The sequence below is a fragment of the Microplitis demolitor genome, chromosome 9 (genome assembly GCF_026212275.2).
Source record: "Microplitis demolitor isolate Queensland-Clemson2020A chromosome 9, iyMicDemo2.1a, whole genome shotgun sequence".
NCBI classification, from domain to species: Eukaryota; Metazoa; Arthropoda; class Insecta; order Hymenoptera; family Braconidae; genus Microplitis; species Microplitis demolitor.
The window spans coordinates 10,187,848-10,207,328 of NC_068553.1; the positions used below are offsets into that span (position 1 = coordinate 10,187,848).

Genomic DNA, 19,481 nt, shown 5'->3' on the forward strand with positions numbered 1-19,481 from the left:
GACCTCAAAGAGCTCGAAAACATTAGTGTAGATATATTTTCGAGCTCTTCGAGCTCGAAAATGCTATCACTTGCAATTTTTTTTTACGATCTTTTCAAGCTCTAACAAGTTACCTGTTATGCTGAAGTTTGAAAATTTAAGAATCGAAAATCATCAATGAAGCGGTTTTTAAAATTTAGTTCCTGATTATGTTCAGTAAAATAAGTGTATTGAGGCAGAAATTAATGTCAGGGATCAAAATCAAGATTTAAATAAGTTTTGACTCATGAAAGAAACAATAAAATATGAAATATCCGATAAAAATATTAAAAACTACGGTTTATCGATTTTTTTGTTGATAATATGATTTAAACTAAAAACCAAGTTCGATGACATTATATGATCAAAAGAATCCATAAAAAAGATGAGTTGGTATGATATCAGGCACATTTTAGTACGTTATATTATGATTTATCCGGAAAAAAGTAATATAAAATGTTATTTTTTTAACTTTTCAACGCCGATATCTTTTGAACTAATAAATCGATTTTGATGTTTGAGGTGGCAATCGACGCGTTTTATTGAGTACTAGAGCTGATTAGATTTTGAAGTCGATCGTATAAGTCGTTTTTGAGAAATCAATAAAAAACTAAAAAAAAAATTTTTTTTTTTCGTAATTCGCAAATATTTTCGAGTCTATTCGATCAAATAATCTGACATTTACAGGAAAGTTGATGGCCAACAAGCTTTTTCGATTGCCACCGCAACCATCCAAATCGACTCATTAGTTCAAAAGTTACAAAGAGTTTACGTACATACACACACACACACACACACACACACACACACACACACACATTCATACACACACTCGGACATCATTCTGAAAATAGTCAGAATAGCTTTCTAGGACCTCAAAACGTCGGCATCTGATGAAAACTCGATTTTCGAAAATTAGGGTGAAAACAATAACTTCCCGAAATTTTTGAAAATCGTCGATTTTCTTAGCGGGAAGTTAAAAAAGTTTCATATGCTTACATATAATCATATATAATTATATAAGAGCTCATAGGATCTTATAAAATTCTTATAAGAATTTTTATAATCTTATAAAATGTTTATAAAATTATTCATGTAACCATATATTAAGTTATATATAACATTATAAAATTACAAGAGCACGTTTTCGATGGTTATACATAACCATGTATGATCATATATGATCATATGAAATCTTTTATGACTTTATAAAATTCTCAGAAGAATTCAGATAATTCATAAAAATTTATGTGATATTATATAAAGTTATAAATAAATTTCTATAATTACAAAAGAATTTAATGAGGTTATATAAAATCATATATGATTATATAAAAATTTATGTAGTTTTGTAATTTATATATATAAATTTCTATGGTCTTTTGAGCAGGTTATCTTTAAAAAAAATTATAATTTTATATAAAACACAAATGTGATGAAATTTGATTATATTTGGTGCATTGTTATGTAGGATGTATCAATTTGATTATGTGATCTAAGTAACATGCTATGGATTGTAAATGCTCTTAAGTGTTACAACGTAAACCGTTTTTATTTTCACGACAGAGACGCGAATAAAATCCAGAGTCATATGTGGTCACTTACGTGTAATAAAAATCATAAATATAGCTAAAAATATTAAATAATTATAAACAAAATATTGGTGTGCCTGGACTAGTTTCTCAGGCTGGGTTAGTGCACGAGGGCACCAGCCCGTTTTTACAAAACGGACAAAAACAATAACAAATCAGGGGAGAGATCACGGGACAAAATCTTGAGCGAGAATGTATGCACCAAGCGGAATGACAACCAAATAAATGTTTAATGAACAAAAATAATAATAAGGAATAATTACTACTAAATTTATCCAGGAAACAAATAAATGAATATTGGCTAGCACTAGATTCCTTTTTCTAAATTATTTAATTAAAATATATTTATAGTCGCAATAAATGATTACAATACTAAATATCAATTTACTATTATTGATTCTTTGTGAAAAATTTCTATTAAATGAAAATATACTCATAGAAGCTAAATAATAATAATAATCAATTCAATTTAAATAATATTATTAAATTAACCACTGGGGAAACCAAATTACAAATTACAAATTTTTACTCAATATAATTAATATAGATTGTAAACAAATAACATAATACTAATCTTTTTCTTTACTTTATCTTATTTACTCTGGAGAGAGAAAGACGCGGGTACTCAATACATATTTGGCATTACTGGGTTGCATACCATTAAATTATAAGATAAATTTTATCCAGAGAATTAATATTTTAAGTACTGTTGTAAGACAAGGAGCTACATACGCTATCCTTGTCTAATCTCCTAAGGAATTTACTCGACCCGTCTCAGTACATATGCACCCAATTCTGTGATGTACGCCGAATATATTCAACTTATTATAACAAAATAACTTAGGTTCAATTATTTATCAAACAAATACCACGATCAACTCTACTGAAGGACTAGCGATAGCCAGGGTAGACAATGATGACACAATTGACTTACCGGCGTTGAGAACAATTTACTTCTGAAGTTTTTCAATAATAAATATTACATAAACTGTGTTTTTACTCTATATAACAAAATACTAATCATTCAAATTAAAGAAACTTGAACTATTTTGATAAGTTTATTACGGCAACTCGGCCAGAACAATTTTTACTAGAAAAATAGTAAACAACAACACGTCCTAACTTTACAAAATCTCGGTCCTCTCTGACTATATTTTTACAGGGTTGCCAGAAAATTTTTGTTCGAGTCGTCCCATCTATGATCAAAAGTAGCGAAATACTTCAACAAGTGGCCCAATCATTTTCAAATTTAAAATAATGCTGTCGGCTTATAATTTATACTCTATTAACCAATAAGAGTACAGTATACCACATACATTGGAATTAACGTTTCAAAAAGTATTATTGCAATTATCTCTTATGTAGTGAAAATTATAGGATATTTTTAGGATAAATTGGGTGAACAAATAATCTTAATCAAAAATTTTATTAATTTTTTGCAAATTATGAATTATTTTTTCATGCAAAAAGCAGAATATCGTGGATACAGGTTTTAATTCACATTAAATGTGTACATATTTCTTTATCTTATTGTATAAAACAGAATAACAATTTACTTTCAACAGTTAGGATGAAATTACACAGTAAAAAAGGATTCGTCAAAATCAACAGATATCATCTATAAAACGAACGTTTTATACTTATTTATATGTTATTTTAACATGTTGTGAGTGTTAAAAAAAGTTACACGCGGATGTGTTAAAAGTAACAAATTTTTCTTAGAATTCATTTTGGATGGTCAAGATTATTCTTAACATATTTTGTCTGTTGATTTGACAGTAACATATAAAAAGTCTTACTTTCGTATAAAATAACATTTTTGTGTGTTGTAAAATTAATCGATTGCGACAGTTCAAACAAGATAAATACTGTGTGTTAAATTTTTACACTTTGACGATTCGTTTTTTACTGTGTATCGCTCGCGTTTAAATTTATATTTTTTGTAAAAAAAATAAAATTACTATTTAAAACCAATATCTCAATGAAACGAACTGAGACAAAAGAAATTAAATGCTTGAATGTAAGTGACATCATACACACAATTTTTTTATATGTACATACGGAATTGAAATGATGTTTGATTCAAGTCATTCACAAATGGAAATTAAAAACAATATTTGAAAATAATGAGTAAGGTTATTCCCAACCTTAAAACATTAAAAATCGCCCAAATTGCGACTTGTAGCCCAAACATTAATTTAGTAGCGAATGCATAGAGGAAATCGCCCAATTCGCGATAAGTACCCTAATGTGGCAACCCTGTATTTTTCGTTGATTTTTCCGAGGGAGGGGTATCACTCACGTGTTATCCCCTCTCATGACCTCGGACCCGAAATTTTCAATTAAAATAAAATATTTAAATTCGTCACACGACCTGAGTTATATCATAATAATAAATTAAATAATATTTCTTATCTATAAACATAAACATAATAATTATTAACCCTTTTAACAATAAAATAATAATTAGTTCAGTGTACCACGTGGCTGGAGAAAAACATTGATTTTTATCCCCACTATATCGACTTACTCCCTTCGGTCGATACTTTTATCTATAATATTCGGGCACGTGTGCTACTAACTGAAATGAAAATATCAATTAAGTACATATATTCAAAATAATTATCAAAACATATATATAAACATAATAAACAATAATATCAATAAATTCATAATTAAATCATGATAAAATAATCCATCAAAATAATATAAATATTTAAGTACTAATAAATTATAATAAATAAATGTGCTTGATTTGAGCTAGGAGGTGTTGTTAAATTCACGGCGAGATGGAAAAGCACGCTCAGCGATTCACATTTGAATCGCTACGTGACAGTGTAAAGCAGACTAGAGAAGCAGACAACAGACGCGCTATATTCAAAGTTGAACAGCATTGAGGTAAAACATTAGTTGGATGGATAACCCCTCCGCAAAATAGCAGTTAACCAACACTATATTTTTTTTTTTTTAAATTCGTTCATGCATGATTATATATAATTACATGTCATTAAACCCTGCCAATTTTTAGATCTAATCATATATCGGTTATTATGTGTGTAATTAGACAAAATCAATTTTTTCCGGATATACATATCTTTATATTATTATATAAGAATTTATATGATATTATAAGATTTTATATGATTATATAAAATTTTATAAAGTCATATAAGTTTTTATAGGTCCAATTTAATTATCAAACTTTATATGATTTTATATGATTTATATATATGATCATATAAGAACTTTTTTTCCCGGGAAAATAAAAAAAAACTATGAAATTCGAGAAAAAATTGGCTTTAAGATTTTTTTACAATGAATTTCCGCCTAATAGCGACTAAATATTATGAAATGCCGCAAAGTTATAGATAATTGGAAAAAAAAATTAAAATTTACGTGTTAATTAAGTGTGAAAATTTCAAATTCATTTAGCGAGTATTTAAAATTAAAATTAAGGGCTCAAATTTGGTGGATATTTTTTTTTTTAAGTCTAGAATAATATTTCGTCAATGGAGCAAAAAAAAAGTCATTTCAAATGACGCACCCTAATACATATATACTTATATATAATTATATATACATATATAAGGGTGCGTCATTTACGAGCAACAATTTTTTTTTTAAGTGCATGTGGAAAAAACCATAGTTCAATGCAAAACAAATAAAATTCTATATCAATTACCGACTTAGTTCATCGAAAAATTTGATTTTCCCATTCAAATAACGCAGGAAATTTTTTTTTTTTTTTCGCTTTAAATATTTTAACTCGTTACCAAATAAATAGATCAAATAGACTAATACAAATTTTTTAGGAAATTGAAAGCTCTACAAAAAAGGTCTCTTATCATTTTTTGATAAATCCACCTGCTTAAAAGTTATTAGAGCTCGAAGTAAAGTTGGAGATCTTTTTACTTTTACGGCGAAACTATCAGACTTATCATAAAATGTTGTAGATTTTTTTTGTTGACGATTTCACTGTTCACAAATTATTACCAGTAAAGTTTTATTAAATTCCCCATTATTTTCTAGTTATTTTTATTTCAATGTCGATCTCTTGAAATCGATCAGAACCGCATTTTTAAGAGCTTGAAATTAAAATGGAAATAACTAGAAAAATGGGAAATTTGGAAAAACTTTGCTGATAATAATTTGTAGAGAGTAAAATTGTCAACAAAAAAGGCTGTACAACATTTTGTAATGAGTCTGACAGTTTTATCGGAAAAGTAGGAAGATCTCCAACTCTACTTCAAGTTCTAATAACTTTTGAACAGGTGGATTTATCAAAAAATGATAAGAAACGTTTTTGTGTAGAGCGTTCAATTTTCTACAAAAACGTGGATTAGTCTACTTGATTTTTTTGATTTGTCAATGAGTTAAAAATACTTAAAGCTAAAAAAACAAAATTTTCTGTGTTATTTGAATGGGAAAATCACATTTTTCAATGAACTAGGTCGGTAATTGACATAGAATTTTGTTTTTTTTCATTGAACTATAGTTCTTTCCACATAAACTTAAAAAAAAAATCTGGGTGTCGGTTGGCTCTGAGGGCCAGTCCCAAAACTTCCCGCTGTTTTCGAGCTCAAGGAGCTTAAAAACATTAGTGCAGATGTATTTTCAAGCTCTACGAGCTCGAGAATGCCATTACATGCAGTTGTTTTTTTATGATCTTTTCAAGCTTTAACAAGTTACGTTTTATGCTGGAGTTTGAAAATTCAAGAATCGAAAATCATTAATAAAGAAGCGGTTTTTAAAATTTAATTCCCAATCATATACAATATAATCAGTGAATTGAGGCAGAAGTCAATGTCAGGGATCAAAATCGAGATTTAAATAAGTTATGACTCATGTTAGAAACAATAAAATATGAAATATCCGAGAAAAATATTAAAAACTACATTTGTCAATTTTTTTGTTGATAATATAATTCAAACTAAGAAACAAGCTAGATGACATAATATAATGATCGAAAAAAACCATAAAGAGAAAGAGTTGATATGATTTTATACAGACACATTTTAGTACATTATATAATGATTTATCCGGACAAAGTAAGATAAAATGTTATTTTTTTAATTTTTCAACGCCGATATCTTTTAAACTTATTAACCGATTTAAACGTTTGAGCTAGCAATCAGCGCGTTTCGATGAATTATAGAGCTGATTAAAATTTGAAGTCGATTGGTTTAGCTGTTTCGAAGATATTTGGAAAAACCCGTTTTTTACCACTTTTTTCTCTAACGATATCTCGCGAACGAATGAACTGATTTTGATGGTTGAGGCGGCAATCGACCTAATTTATTGAGTTTAGGAGCTGGTCATTTGGGAATTGTTTGGTTAAGTAATTTCAAAGATATTCGCAAAGAACTCTTTTTTACCATTTCTTTCTCCCGCGATATCTCTCAAACAAATTAACTGATGAAGATGACTAAGGCGGCCATTGACGCGTTTCATCAAATTCTAGAGCTCATTAAATTTTGAAGTCGTTCGTTCAAGTCGTTTCTGAGAAATCACTTAAAAACTAAAAAAAATTTTTTTTTCCGTAATTCGCAAATATTTTCGAGTCTACTTGATCAAATAATCTGAAATTTTTAGGAAAGTTGATAGCCAACAAGCTCTTTCGATTCCCACCTAAACTATCCAAATCGATTCATTAGTTGAAAATTTACAAAGAGTTTACACACACACACACACACACACACACACACACACACACACATTTGAATAGCTAGAAAACAAATGCCTTCTTCTCTTGTTTTTATAGATGCGCGACTAGAGTCAGTATCTTAACAGCAAAAATCTGTATATCAATATACTATATCTCTCTTTGCTTTCTTTTACTGCTGTTAATTGTGGTGTTGTTACAATTTGGTGTCAGAAGTGGGATGTCAGTGTGTGAATAAGTGAAGTATAAATATTTACAAGAAAAAAAAAAATCAATAAAAAATAATTATGCCGCGACGGACAAGGCAAACAAATTCCGATGATGTCTTGGACATCATCGAAGACGCTAGAAACGATAAACTAAGGAGTAAAATAAACAACCAGATGAAGGAGTTCCGCGAGCACGTTGCGTGCTATTTACAGAAGAAGAGGGAGGAAGACGAAAAGCGATTTGACAGCTTGGAGTCCGAATTCTCTAGAATGGAAGGATTCCTCGAAAGAATTGCGAACAAATTAGAATACGTACCAAGAGAAAACAAATCCGGTGATGTACCCATTAATAATAATAATAAAAATAATAATAACAGTGACACAAGTTCTGCTTCGTCTGATACAGTTCCTCTTCAGAACATTAATGTCGAAGTAGACATTCACACTGACGCGGAAATAATAAATGAAAATTTGGAAAATAAATCGAAAAAAAAAATTAATAAAAACAAATCAAAAATAATTGCGACATCCAACCCGTCATTTATTTTTAGACCAATAGATTTTATTAAACCAGACACATTTGATGCTTCTGTATCTGCTGATAGGTATTTGAAACATTTTGAAACTGTTTCAAATTACAACGGATGGACAAACCAAATCAAAGCGTCATATTTAGGAGCTTCATTAAGGGAAAAAGCTCAAACAATTTTAGAAAAATTATCGTCGGACGATTTAAAAAATTATGATAAAATTGTCACGTAACGATTCAAATTATTTAATTTTAGTTAGTTGTAAGTTGAATACTTTAATTATATATTTGAATTTGAACCGTTACGCGGGCATTCCGCCATTTCGCCGATGGAGACAGCGGTCCGTGCACGGTGCTAGCGCATGCGCGCTGCGTGAGAGTGAGCACATGTGCGAATGAATATTAATTTATAATTTAAAAATGCAAATAATTGATTTTTGTATAATTTAAGCTTTTGTTTATGATTTTGAGACAGTTGGGATGCATAATCCAGCGTAGCATTATGCCCCAACGATTGTTTAATGTATTATTTGATTGAAACTTGTTATCCGACTAAGGATGTCAGTTAAGTGACAATATTGACCGCCGGGTAACGGTAAATCGATACCTTGGCTAATGATTCCGATGTCAAGTTAATAAGTTTTAAATAATTATTATTTCAGTTACCGGGTAAAATAAAAATAGGAATAAGTTATAAACAAGTAGTTCATATATTTAATTAATTAATTATGTATCATTCAGATGTCCAGGAATTGTTTTTATATTTTATATTTTTAATTTCAGTAAGGCCCAGGGCTGATAAATGTAATTATAATAGAAATTAAAGGCGATGGTGGTGCCACGCGTGCGACGACCAACAGGTGGAGGTTGAGATAATTAAATTAGAAAGATACGGACTAGCATTGTGTGTAGACGCTGTTTCTATTTGTATACCCGAGCATTTTAATTTTTTTATTGTGGTAAAAGAAAAAGTAGAGTTAGTAAAGTTCACCGGGTGAATCCTCTTTTGATATATATTTCAACATATATTATTTTGGTTATTGGAGAATTTGAGTAAGTACTTTGAATTTCTTTCGCTGCATTTATTTTTCACGTGATAACCTCTCCCGGTAGTTGTTCGTTGCCGCGGCGAGAGGAAAATCAATTAATAAATAAACGGATACTGAATGATACACGAGTAACATTATAAATAATTGTCAATTATCACTATTGTTTATTATTGGTGGATTTATTCGGATATTACTGCGCACATATATATATATATATATATATATATATATATATATATATATATATATATATATATGTTGAGTGCAGCGTTGGGAAAGCGTTGCCGGTATACCTATATATACACGTATAGTATATATAGCTATAGAGCGCATACAGTGCTTGAATAAATTCCTCAAGTACTGATGTCAGCACTCGGATGAAAAATTCCCAAATTATTATAATTATTATTTTTATTTACAATAGCTGTACGATATTATCAATTATTATTTATATTTTTTTTATTATTGAAAATAATTAAATAACTTTATATTCTATGATTTATTTATTTATGTACCCCAGCGGTAAAAATTAATAATGAGATTTTTATATTAGAATTCTAATTTAACTTTATATTTTTATAAATTTATAAATTTGTTTCATACCGAGGAATTTATAATTTTGAGTGTGAGTGAGGATAACTTCCGTGTCTTTCTCCCTCTCACCAGTGCTGAGAGAGTAAAATAAAATAAAGGGATTATTATTATTTATTATATTGGACATATTAAGCGAGATCATTGTTTCTTTTATTCAATATTAAAACCAATATTGTTAATTAAATTAAGTTGTATTTACTTTGAGTATTGAATTTATGTAATCCCTAGCGAATTCGATCATACCGAAAGTTTGGGTATATTTTGAGTGTGTTTTAGACATAGTATACATTTGATAACATTTGGGTACGTTTTACGAATAATGCCTTAATCATACCGAAATAATACTGAAATTAACGTAAATATTGGGTATGTTTGTGAACTTTTCATACCCAAACTATACTGAAAAAAATCATTATTTGTGAACTATCGTATAGATGGCGTTTATAAATGAAATGTCATTTTACTATTCAGCTTGAATCCTGTTGTACCAACTATTCATATACAATATTATGTATTTCTCTAGAGACAGCTTATACACTCACATTTTTTAGAATGGAAAGATTTAATTACATTTAATAAAAACTTTTTATTCTGAATTGTTTTACTGGCGCTGTTAGTGTAAGTTATAAATAATTGTGTCAACTAATAAAAAATAATGGAAGTGAACAGGCTCTACAAAGAACAAGATTTTTGAAGCATACTAAGAAACATAACCCTAAACATAATATCTATCAATGGGTCACAGATTTTATTAAAAACGATCGATTTGCACGAAAAAAACTAAACGATAGGTCTGTAATATTTCTTAACAGACAGCGAAGAGCGAAATTTATTCAAAAATAATTGGAAATTATTTTTATGTTTTTTATTAATAAAATCAAAAACCTTTTCATTTTCATTGTTCTAAAAAAAATTTAATAAAATAACGAATTTATAATTTATTAAAAATTTCAAAATTTGAATAAACATGTATTTTATTTCTCTCCTATTAATTTCTTACTCTTATTATTAAATTGATTTATTAGTTAATATATTAAAATTTGAATCTGCTAAATTTAACATTTAAGAAAAAAAATTATAGTATTTTTTAGGTATATAAAGTTCACAAACATACCCAAAATAGAGGCATTATTTAGGAATAATTTGGGTTGTTTTTTGGTATATTACCGAAAAATGACCGAAACTGGGCTAAAATTCAGTGGACATTTTCAGTATTTTTCAAGTATGACCGAATTCGCTAGGGATGTTATTTTTTTTCATAATCACCGAGTGTTATTATTGTTATAAATTTACACCGAATTAAATATTGTGTAAAATATTATTAAAATTTATATTGTTTAAAATTAAAAACTCGGAAACCAACAGCTGTCGGGGAAAATTTAATATTCATTTTTCCTGGATCTTTTCCTACTGCGTTATTTCACTTTTCTGATTTTATTTATTATTTGTAATATAATTATTTACTATATATTTACTATTTTTCTTTTTTTTATTATTCATTTTATTTCTTTCAATTGTTTGTCCGCTTTGTCGTTAGTCACTTGCTCGGATTTTCCCTCGCAGATTTTCCCCTGAATTAAATTTTGTCCGTTTTAGGATAAACGATCTGGCGCCTGCGTGCACTAACCCAGCCTGAGGAGCTGGTTCAGGCACACCAAGAATTTACTATTTATAATTTTATTATTGATATTTAAAATCATTTATTAGTATTTATTATTATTCATTTATTACGCGTGGGTGACCACATACGACATATTGAGCTGTTCCGCGTCTCCGTCGCGGATTTGCAGGATAAATATACGTTATAAAATTAAAAATAATTTCAATATCGAATTCTGAAGAAAGAAAATTTTCTTACGTTTATTGAAATGAATTACAAAATATAGAACAAAAATCTAATGAATCTCTTGACAGCTTCGCTGAAACAATTAATAGACTTACTCGACTCGCATATCCAGACTTATCAGATAATGTGATTGACCGTCAATCTTCTCAACATTTTATTAGTGAGTTATTAGATAGAAGATTACAATTTTCTTTAAGATCTGGAAAAATTTTCACTTTAAATAAAGCTTTAGGAAGAGCTGTAGAACTAGAATCAATTTCTGAATTAATTTAGGGGAAACAAAAAATACAATGCAATCAAATAATAATTTTAAACATTCAGATAATTATAAACTCAATCTTAAAAGAAAATTAGAATAGAGTCACGTGCGTCGATTAACTTCTTAGCAGAATATTTTATTTTTTCTATCAATTCTTAGCTCAATTAAATTATAGGCTATTTTTTTATTGTCTTTGCGTTAGCCTTCAGGGTTGTTTTTTTGGCTATGGTGTTTTTTTTTCGCTGTAGGATGATGGATAGGGTGAGTTGGGACCATAGCGGAATCGAACCAAAATTGTAAATGACTTTAGTTTCATTTAAGTTCGATTCGCCCAACACATATTTTATCGGGACGATAATTTATTGAGAAAAGGGTAGTGTAACGAATGTGAAACTGATGTTTTAAAATATTTAAATAGTTAGAAAACAAATGCTCTCTTCTCTTATTTTTATAGATGCGCGACTAGAGTCAGTCAGTCAGATATTGACATCTTAACAACAAATATCTGACATCAATTAGAGGACAATTCGTTCAATAACCAAACATTCCCGCATGAAAAAGCTTATATGTGAAAACATATATGATCAAATATATTAATATTATAATGTGATACATTGTATAATATATGAAATAATATTAGTATTTTTGCCGTATTAGTATATGATAATTTATTGAATAAAAATATATTGCTAGAATATATTACCATTATATTTATCAATATATGACTTTTTATCTATGTTTTACCTATATGTTTTAATATATTTTTTTTATATTGATATATTATATTGAAAGTAGTATATTAATTAATGTATAGTATTTTATATATATGTTTTCCAGTACATTGTAAAATATATATCACTTTTTTTACTTTTCTTAGGTTATTGCGTTAGTTATTCAGTAAATGTAACGTCAATGAAAAGAAAAAAAAATAATAAACTTGACTTTTTTTTTGTGGAATAGTGAAGAAATTGAAAAATGTTGAAAAATCCAAAATTGCACACCTCAATCGCTCATTTCATTTTTGATCATTAATTTAATTTTTTTTTTTATTTATTATGAATTTTTATCCAACTTTTGAATCATTGAGTTGATTTTTTTGTTTCTTGATTCCAGTTGGATTTTTTTTTAATTTTTTCTAAATATCCCGCATTTTTATTGTAGATGTCGCTCTTTTTTTTCAAACCTACAGTTTTACGCTATGCTGCTACCAGTAGTTGATGGGGAGAAAAAAAGAAAAAAACATTTACTTTTGTAATAAAAACAATAGTAAAAATAAAAATGGCCGCTAAACTTTTCGTGAATAATCAGTTTTACGTTGTTAATTAATTACAATTAAAATAAAAGAATTTAGACAGTAATTTTCGATAGGGTTCTTGTGATCAAAAATACAAAGATGATAAAAAAAAATTTAGACCGATTAATCGAGAGTTCCTACCGAGAGTTATTTGGTTTAATAAGTTTCATACACAACAATTGACAACTCGTGTCACTAGGATTAAAATAATTTATATTAATGGAATAATTAATCGACTTAGTATTCGTTCAAAATTATTCTTTTATAAATTGTCTTTGTGTTAGTATAAAATTTGACCGATTTTAGTGTAATCGAAAAAGTCTAGAGATAAGTTGATGTGAGTGAATGAGTCAAAAGATTTAGTGCGATCATAAAGCACCCTCAGCGCTTTCACGCTTGAGGTGTGCAAAAGTGGATTGAAAAAATAAAATATTTAATGTATTGCGAAGAATATAAGTCCTAATATATTGGAAAAATATAATTCCAATATACCGCGGACCATACATTTAAACATATAAATTCATTCATAGATAATCAATTATCTAGAGACCATATACCACTAATTATATTGGTCAAAATATATGGAAGTATATATCAAGTTTATTATATTATACTTATAAATTATATATATACTATCCATAGATGACAAGAATATATTGAGCATTATATGAGATAATATATATAGAAAAATGCATAACATTATATATGGGTACATATATTATTATAAATATTTAATCTAATATGTGTAAAAAACATATATTCTTCATTATAGATATTTTTGCCGCTATATATTCATCACATATTCACCATATATTTTTTTATATACTTTTAACAATATATAACTTTTCCATGCGGATATTTCTTATAATTATTTTATAAAAATAATATTAATAATAAATCGTAAACATGACTCTAAATTGTAACAATATTCTCATAATTTTCTCAGTTGTTAAATTTTTCTTTAATTCAAACAGTAGTATGATATCTCAAGACTCTGACTCAAACTCGATTAATTATTAATAATTATAATAATTATTTCATACCTGATTATTGCTGAAAAAAATATCAAATAACGTCTTACACTCTTTTAAATAATACTTCTGTAACAATAATCTGAATCTGTAGCTTTCAGCAATGCCATGAACTGTAGCGCCATTTCTGGACACGTCTGCTCGCTTCGAGCAACCAGAGCCGAATGCTCACGTCCGTACTCTTCGAAAGTCTCCCTTCGACTTCCTTGTTTTAATTCCCAAAATCCAAAACCTCAAACTAAATCTTATCATTATATATAACTGACCTCTATATTCTAAATCCATAAATGAATTCCCAATCTCTGCTATGTCGGTAACTGGAGGCGTATACCTCACTAAACGTACTCACTAAACCTGATTTTGAGTATGGATATCCATGGTAGTTGCTCTCCTGGAACAGGCTTCAGCTGTGATTGTAAAACTTAAAACTAAGTGACCTGTGACTTCCTCAGCGGTACAAGTGGTCATGGCTTGTCCTCTGAAGCCTGTCAGACTAAAACAATTAAAAATGACCAAACGGCTTCCACAACAGCAACGATCACAAAATTACTGTTGAAGCCTGCCAAACCAAAACTCAAAACTGATCCCATCCTGCATCCGTCAAATTCCTTATACACTGGAGTGCTAGCATCTCAGCTAGACCTCTGCAATCTACCAAGAAGCCTCACAGGGATAGAACTAGGTTCTATCATCAGATGATACCAGGTGAGTAATTCAAGTCCCGCTCCGCGGTAACACTGACTTCTCCACATACTCAAATTCCGAAACTGTAAATCAAAACTCAAACTTTATCATTTTCCAAACTTTAATCTCAAACAATATTCCATATATTATTTTTATAAATCAGATTCTATTTCTTAATTTCCTTATCAAAAACCCATAGCTGTAGCCAAACGTTACTCCATATTTAATTCTTAAACTATAACTTAAATCAAAAATTTGTATCAAAATCGTTAATGCCTGTAAGCTAAATTTTAAGTCTTGAGTTACCATGCTCGAAAATACAATAAAAATCTTTTTAAATATTTTCTAGCAAATTTACTGATCTACAAAAAAGCTTTGCAATGATTTTTGCATAAATTCAACCATTCATAATATATCCGATGTCAAAGTTTGATACCATTCGACGAAATTGGTTTTGCTGGTTCTGAATTTAATACGATGTCAGCTAATGAGATTTCAGAAATTCTCAATACAGTTTTTTGTCGGAAATTGAATGTTCTACAAAAAAAATCGAATTCAAAATTTTCTCAGATTCAAAAATTTTGAAGATATTCGTATCACAAAATCACACTGTCTGATAATTATGATATTTCTCAATTTTGAATATCATAAAATGTTTTGATCGCTTCAAAATTCAAATTATTATTTATCGAAGCTCACGTTGTTGAAAACATAGTCAAGAATAATTTTTATAAACTGAAAAAGACTAAATATTTGTTTTTTCGATCTTATTCATGATTTACTAAGGTCATTTTTTATCGTTAATCACAATTCACGGCAATCTTTATTAATCGACGGCCAGGCGTATCGTTTGGAGACGATTTTGAGCGATCCTTTGATTCCAGTGTGAGCGAGCGTGTGTAGCGAGTCGAACACTTTTTTCATCAGCGGGCCTGGAACGTATGGATGCACTGTACCTGACGCGGTGTCACAATACAGTGCAAGTCCATTATCGAGTTGAATCGTTTTTAAATTCAAAGCAGTTGTTTGACGTAACAACTGCTCAAATTCATTGTCGGTCTGTTGAGCGTCGGCAAGTTCTTGTGACGTTATAGCAGTGGATACTGCTTTGACACGTGACAATATATCAGCGACAATATTGTCGTTACCCGACATATAACGAATATCGATGGTGAATTGACCGTATGACAGGGATAATTTAAAATAAATTAATTTTATTTGTAAATTAGTATTTAAATTTGAATATGATTCGACTGCGCTCTCAGCCCACGCATTTCCGTTGTCCCCACGCCGTCGACGATCGATAATATGGGACTCTATTAATTCATTGGTACGCTTGGCCGTGCGACGAATGAGTACTCTATGGGGGCGCCGAGTCCCGCCGTTTCTAGAAATTTAAATTCGAAAAAGATCTGGATGGTACGAGCCTGACATGGGATTGAAAGTGGGGAGCTGCTAGCTTCGCGACGCATAGAGAGGCTCTCGAGCATCACTCACTACTTAGAGCTGCTAACAATCAGTTGCCATTGAAATTTATTAACACATTTTCACTAAAATTTACAATAATTAAATAAAGCTTATGGTGAGTCGTGAGATCCCATGCACGTAAATTAAGTATCGCCAAAGTGAGTTTGGAAGATCATTAATTACACTGACAACAAGATTTATGGTGAGTCGAAAGACCCCATACAACTCTCTGGAACGTCTCTAGTAAAAACGAAAAAGCTCGACCAGCAGTACGGCGTTATCGGAGCAGGAGTAGCTTCCACCTCATCTCATGGCGTCATCATCTACACCAGCAACTACTTTGGTAAATTTGGAAGCCATCTTGGTTAATTAAATCTTTATTTTCTAATCAAATTTTTAATTAGCCAAAGAAAAATTATGCATATACATAGTTGAAATAAAATTTATCGTTTTCGCGATGTGAGTTTAAGAGTGTTCGGTCGCCATTTTGTAATCGGTTCTGGGTTCGTCTTTATTGGGTAGCGTCGTATTGGATGATTAATTTAGTTGAGTCCAACGACCACTAATTAATTAATTAATAATTGATAATTGTGGGATTTGAATTTTATTTAATTTAGCAGGTATTCTTGTAGAGATACTGAGTCTCACAGACCGTTCTCTAAAAGGAGCTGAAATTTAGTTTGCTAGCGTCTTATTAAATATTGTGACCTTGGTGCTGAGTCTCACCGACCACACCACTGAAAACTTTATTTAAATTATGGTAATTAGGACTAAGATTATTAAAATAAAATTCAGGCTAGAAAGTTTATCCAAAACGTCAGGCAGCAAATAAGATTTTATAATTGTGGACAGTGTGTATGTGAGTGTGAATTTAAATAATTTTTTTTGCCTCGCCAGCAAATTGTATATTAAGGAGATCTTTACACTATTTTATAATAATTAAATTTAAATTAGTTAAGTTTAAAAAAAAAGTCAGAAATAAAAATTATTTAAGTTGAAATAAAAAGTCAAGAATAAATTTTTTTTTTTTTTCAAAATTTTTATTCAATAATTCAAAAACAAATTTTTCATCAATCTTAAATTTTTTAAAGCACATAGATATTCATCATTTAATTTACAATGATAATTACAGAAATTAAAATCGAAAAATTTATTTTTTTTTGAGGGCGGGACATTTGAAATCTTCCAGATTGATGATAACTTTATCCTGTCCGACTATTCTTGTACCCATAAATTTAATTCACCACCGTAGATATAAATGTACTGGTAATTACTTGTCACATGATCAAAAACTTCATGTAGCTTAGAATATGGTTTCTTTCCAGCATTCTTGGTGATCCCACGGTGATTATGTATGATCCAGGTGTTTTGACGCTGACATTGATGTGATAGCAATTCTCAATTATATGGTGGTTGGAATAGTGTACATGATAACTCTTCAAGTCCTTCGATCTCGTATTGAATCGTAATTGTTGCAAGTTCTTTCACGATAAATTGATTATCGGAACCTTTGAATCCTTGCACATCTAGTATCATTTCCATTTTCTTAGCTTGTATCTCAGCAACAGTCAGAGAGCAACTGAAGAATTAATACAGCTCAGCTATTTTTTATTTCATTATTCCCCCCACCAAACTATTTTTAATTAATAATCTTAATTTTATTGGCCGGAAAATATTCTTTGTTCGAGATAATTTCCGTTGTTATTCCAATTTTTAACTGCGCAGTAGAATGTTTATTTTTAGATGATGACTCACTCGATTCTATTTTTAGATCAAAACGTCATCTAATTCAATTTTTAACTGCGTAGTAGACGACGTCAAACGTTTCGTTGCGACATTTAGATCTTAGCTCATGTTGATAAAATCTAGGGAATTTTTGTCACTTTCTAGGGGATTTTTCAAGTTTCTGAAGATTTCATTTTATAAGGTTGGTACGTTTCGGAACTATAGAATTTTCTACTGCGCAATCTATGCCTATAAAAAGACGCGCGTAAAAGGGTACTTCATTAAAAAAAGTACAAGTCTCGCAGTGAAGTTCATAACTCCGTGTATTCACTCTGTTAATTTGGTGTGTTTAAAATTCCTTGTAATTTAAAATTAGTCTGATTTTTTTAATTTCCCGCCAAGAAAATTGCAAATTTTCATAAATTCGGGAAGTTATTGGTTTCAGTCCGATTCTCGAAAATCGGATTTCTAAGAGATCTTGACGTTATCACATTCTAGGAAGCTATCCTGACTAATTTCATGATGATGTCCAAGGGTATGTATGAATGTATGTATGTATGTATGTATGTATTTATGTATGTAAATATCTGTCACTTTTGAACGGATGAACCGATTTTGATTTTCAAGATGTTATTCGACGCAGCTTGTCAATATCTAAAATAAAAAAATAGAGTTTTATCGGCAGGGCTCGTTCAGAGATATTCCAAAAATCAACTTTGTTCAAAAATGATTTTTTTTTTATATATGTTTATGTACTCGATGGATTGATTCCAAAATCAACTGGGCTCTGAAGCTTCATAAGCCGCATCGAATGCCACCTCAAACATCGAAATCGGTTAATTCGTTCAAGAGAAACCGTTGTCGAATCAATTAAAAAAAAAATTTTCTATTATTTTCGAACTTTTTCAAAAACGGCTCAATGAATCAATTTCAAAATCTGATCATTTGTAGAACTCAATAAAACCCGTCGATTGCCTCCTTAACCGTCGTAATCGGTTTATTCGTTTGGGAGATATCGTTTGAGAAAAAATCGTAAAAAACGTTTTTTTTTAGAAAACAAAAGGATACAAAAGTATTTTCGAGCTCGAAGAACTTGAAAATGTATCTACAGCAATTTTTTGAGCTCAAGGAGCTCGAAATATGTGGGAAGTTTTAGGGCTGGCTCGCAGGGTCAACCGACAGACCGTTTTTTTAATAATTAATATTTTAAGTGATATTTTTTACAAAACTTTTAACATAAAACTTTCGTGCTTAAAAGATTTTGTGGTGAAAAATTTGTTGATGAGTGAAAAAAACTCTAAGTGAGAGAGAGAAATTTTAATAATAATTATTTATAAACGATTGCGAATAAAAATTTTTATTCTTTCTGTTTTAATGAACTGTTTAGACTTAAAAACAGTTATTTTGTACATTCAAAAACTTTCATAAAATTTTTGATTGTTAGTGATTTATTTTATATTAAAAATATTTTTAACTTCCTGCTTAGAAAATTGATGATTTTCAAAAATTTCGGGAAGTTATT

The 19,481-nt window shown here is 29.5% G+C and overlaps 1 protein-coding gene across 16 annotated transcripts in view; it reads left to right on the forward strand.

Moving 5' to 3' along the window:
* LOC103572023 (uncharacterized) overlaps positions 1 to 19,481 on the forward strand; it is a 370,788-nt gene that overhangs the window by 118,881 nt on the left and 232,426 nt on the right. For 2 of the 16 annotated variants that reach the window (XM_053742094.1, XM_053742098.1), the window contains exon 2: positions 8,794 to 9,063. The exons of the other annotated variants lie outside the window; for them this stretch is intronic. The gene's annotated coding sequence lies outside the window, so the exon portion shown is untranslated. The remainder of the gene's footprint in view (positions 1 to 8,793; positions 9,064 to 19,481) is intronic. 16 annotated transcript variants of the gene reach the window in all.